The sequence below is a fragment of the Rhincodon typus genome, chromosome 10 (genome assembly GCF_021869965.1).
Source record: "Rhincodon typus isolate 14 chromosome 10, sRhiTyp1.1, whole genome shotgun sequence".
NCBI classification, from domain to species: domain Eukaryota; kingdom Metazoa; phylum Chordata; class Chondrichthyes; order Orectolobiformes; family Rhincodontidae; genus Rhincodon; species Rhincodon typus.
Window position 1 is genome coordinate 79,346 of NC_063341.1, and position 4,340 is coordinate 83,685.

At 42.9% G+C, this 4,340-nt stretch overlaps 1 long non-coding RNA gene across 1 annotated transcript in view; it reads left to right on the forward strand.

Moving 5' to 3' along the window:
* The first annotated feature begins 16 nt into the window (after positions 1–16).
* LOC125484163 overlaps positions 17–4,340 on the forward strand; it is a 4,551-nt gene continuing 227 nt past the window's right edge. Inside the window, exons 1-2 of the long non-coding RNA XR_007263003.1 lie at positions 17–130; positions 1,668–1,799. This is a non-coding gene — a long non-coding RNA (uncharacterized LOC125484163). The remainder of the gene's footprint in view (positions 131–1,667; positions 1,800–4,340) is intronic.

A 4,340-nucleotide genomic window follows, 5' to 3' on the forward strand; every position in this document is an offset into this window, starting at 1 on the left:
TAAAAAGCAGCAACGCCACCAGAATCCAACTGTGTAACACCCTGTAAACTTGCAGGTGTCTCAGCAGCTGGATGTCTGACCGGATCCTTCCTGCACATGGTGTAACTGCACCATTGGGTGGTCAACTCAGGTGGGGAATTGTATCACTGTCATTGTCCTGATATTTCCACAGTATCTCCATCTGTTGTCTCTCCTGGCTGGGTGATCAGGTAAATTTTAATCCGGTGGATAGAACATCCATACAGTTTCTGTCAACCGTCTGTGGTGAGATTTTATTTCAGTCTGTTAAAGCTCTTTCTACCGTCAGTTCACTGGAACACTCACTCAGTCTGTGTAATTGGTTACGACTCTTTCGACAGTCTACTGGAAGACCATATGTAATAGGCACAGGAGTAGGCCATTTGGTCCCTTGAGCCTGTTCTGCCATTCAATAGGATTGCGGCTATCTGACATTCCTGATGTCCACATTTCCAGCAATTTTTCTGTAACCCTTCGTTCCCCTACTGATCAAGAATGTACCTATCTCTGCCTTAAAAATGCACAAGGACTCTGCCCTGTCAGCTCTCTGTGGCAAGAAGTTCCAAAGACTGTCAACCCTCTGAGATGACAACTGTCCACATTTAAATTATTCTGAGACTATTGTTTCTAGTCTGAGACTCTCCAATGAGAGGTCAAATCCTGTCAGCATTTACCCTGTCAAGCCACTTCAGAATCTGATTACAGCAACGAGAGGTGATCTCATTAAAGCAAAACTCCAATGCGTAGTGTTCCAATCACTCAGTCTGTGTCACTGGTTAAAGGCCTTTCCACTGGGTACTGTTACACCCTTACTGAGTTTTTAAAAATCACTCTTGGTTTGAATCTGAGAGCTGAACGGTGACCTCTGGACAGTGTGCAGCAGTTGTGTTGAAAAAGAATACAAAACCTGTTGCTTGTTTCTGAGGCCAGGCCTGGAAGTTGATTGCAAGTTGTTTCTTGATCAAAAACTCTGCAGACTCTTTTGGCCATTAATGAGGTCAGTATCTGGGAGCTAGTGCCAGCAAGTCTGGGAGAGAACCTCTTCAAACAGAAGGAAGTGCCAGAATTCTTTAGAACTGGGGCTTTCTGAGGAAAAAGTGTTTGGCTGTTGATACAACAGCATAACGATTTGACAATCCTGTGTACCTGTGAAACAAGGTATCATCGAAACTGCTTAAGTAATCTAATCAGTTTTGTTTTGATCTTTTAATTTATCCAGTGACTGTTCTTATAGCTGTCTTTTGGGTGAATGGGATTGGAAACGAAGGTTATTGGTTTAAATCATTGCTGTGTTCATTGAGGAGTATGTGCAGTATGTTTTTGGGAGATGCTTGTGCTCGTGACCGAGACTGATGGTAAAATATCCACGTGCACATCTTTGGCTGCCAGTGTGAAAGAGGCTGGGTGAAAGACCAGAGTAGAGGGAGAGAACCAAGCAGGTTGGGAGCGTATGGTTTGGATATTGGGGTTATTCTTCGCCCATCACCCCACCACAAAAGCCAGCCCATTGTTTCTCTCACTGCTCCCCTTACTCAGCCATACACCCTTCCGTACCCAAAGCCCCCGTCCCCCCCCTCCCTTTCCCTTGCTTCCCCCAGTATCAGCAAACTTCCAAAGATATTTCTTACATATTTTGTTGCTTTTCTCAGAACATTCAACGACTTGAGAACTGGATAGAAAATGAGAGCCAGAGCAGCCACTCCAGAAGCTTCCAAAATCACTCTGCACCTTCTTGAACTACTGCAGTTGGTGTGGTGAAGTTGCTCCGAGATTAATGTTTGGTAAGGAGTTAGAGTTTTCATCCAGTGGTGATAAGGTAGTGCTGATATCTGTGTCAGTTATAATCACTTTGTTTTTATATCCCACCTTCAACAGAATATAAACATAGTAAATAGGAAGAGGTGTAGGCCTTTGTAGCTTTTGATCCTGCTCCACTAGTCAGTTTGATCATGGCTGATCATTCTACTGAGTAGCCTGTTCTCACTTTAGACCCATACCGTTTGATCCCTTCAGCGCTCACGACTACGTATATCTTCTTGGAAACATTCAATGTTTTGGCCTTAACTGCTCTCTGTGGCAGCAAATTTCACAGGGTCACCAGTCTCTGCGTAAAGAAATGTTTCCTTAACTCGGTCATAAATGGCCTAGCCCATGCCTGTAAACTGTGACTCCCTGGTTCTGGACTCCCTGGTCATTGACAGCATTGTTCCTGCATTACCTTGTTGGTCCTGTTAGAATTTTATTCATTTCTGTGAGATCTTTCCTCATTCTTCTAAACTCCAGTGAAGTTCAGCCTAACCAATCCATTCTGTCCTCATACGTCAGTCCTGCCATTCCATGAATCAGTCTTGTGAACCATTGTATACAGCCTCCATAGCCATAACATTCTCCCTCTAATATGGATTCCAAATCTGCACACATACTCCAGATATGGTCTCACTTAGACCCTGTACTAATTTCAGCACGACATCCCTGGTTCTGTACTCAAATCTTCTTGCTATGAAGGTCAAAATACCGTTTACCTTCTTCACCACCTGCTTCACCTGCCTGCTTACTGTCAGTGACGTGTTTTCCTGGTTTTGTAATCCAACTGGATAACCTTGAATTTAAGACAACAAGGTGTAGAGCTGGATGAACACAGCAGGCCAAGCAGCAGCAGAGGAGCAGGAAGACTGACATTTTGGGCCTAGAACCTTCTTCAGAACCTTGAATTTATCCAGATTATACTTCATCAGCCTTGCCGTTTTTCCCCACTCACTCAAATCCAAATCATACTGAAGCATATCCGCATCCTCAAACAGTTCACTGTCCGACCTTGGTTTATGTCATCTACAAGCTTGCAGATAAGACATTTAAGTTTGCTCCTCTAAATCATTAATAGATCGTGTGAATATCTGGAGCCCAGCACTAATTCCTGCGTTCCCACACTGGTCCCTGGCTGCCACACAAAAAATGACTGTTTGTTTATTCTGACCTGTCTCCCAACCAGTTCTGTATCCCCCGAATACCCAGTCCCACGTGCTTTAATTTTACATGTTAATCTCTTCTGTGGGTCTTTTTGAACGCCTTCTCAAAGCACAAGTAAAAGCACATCCACTGCCTCCTTTTCACCTGTAAATGTTGAATTCTTGAAACATTCCAGCAGATTTGTTGAGTGTGATTACCTTTTGTAAATCCATGCTGACTGACTCTGTCCAATCCTATCATGGTTTTCCAATGTTAGACAAACTGGTCTATAATTCCATGTTTTCTCTCCACCTCCCTTTTTAAATAATGGGGTTACACGAGCTACCCTCCAATCCATAGGAACTGTTCCAGAGTCTATCGAATCTTGAAAGATGACCACCAATTTCCTCTATTTAGATTCAAGCCCCTAGCTTCAGAATACATTCACTACCGCTCAGGCTACTTTGTTAAGTACTCTGGGGCGTAGATTACCAGGTGCTGGGATATGTTGGCATTTAATCTCATCGATTTCCTTAGCACCGTTTTCCTACTCGTACTGATTCCTTCAGTTCCTATTTCCGATGTGTTCCCCAGCATTTCAGAGATATTATTTGTGTCATCCTTTGCGATGACAGAACCAAAATATGTAGTTAATTTATTCCGCGTGATAACTACCCCTATTTCTGATTGTAAGGGATTTGTTTTCATTAATCTGTTTTTCTGTTCATTATATCTTTAAGAACTTGTACAAACAGTGCGTATGTACTTCAGAAGCTTACTCTTACATTTTATTTTTCTTCTTTTAACCAATCCTTTAATCCTGTTTTGGTGAAATCTGAACTGTTCCAGTCTTCAGATCTGCTGTTCTTTTTAGACAATTTGCACCCCTCTTCCATGGATCCTGTACTATCCCTAATGTTTCTGCTAAGCCATGGCAGGGCCACCTTTCCTGTTTTGTTCTGTGTCTGACAGGAATGAACAACAGTTGAAGTTCCTCCATGTGCTCTTTAAATGTTTGTTATTCCTTTCAAGTTATGTTCCCCAATTTGTTGTAGCCTCTCACACTTCATACTGTCTTATTTTCCTCTATGTAGGTTTTGGCCCCGAGTCTCAGAATCAACTGTCTTGGAGTTCTATCACTGAGTTCTTCATTCTCCCACAAGGGGCCTCACACAGCAAGATTGCGAATTATTCCCTTCTCATTACACAATGAAAAATTCAAAATTAAAGTTGTCATAGTCTCAGGGAGAGAGGAAAGGCTAATGTGTTTTAACCTGAGGGTCAACGTGCCTCAGGCAGGTGGCAACGTTAAGAATGTGGGACCTTCATGGTGACCTCAGGCTGTATAGGAATTGAGCATGTGCAATTGGCGTCAC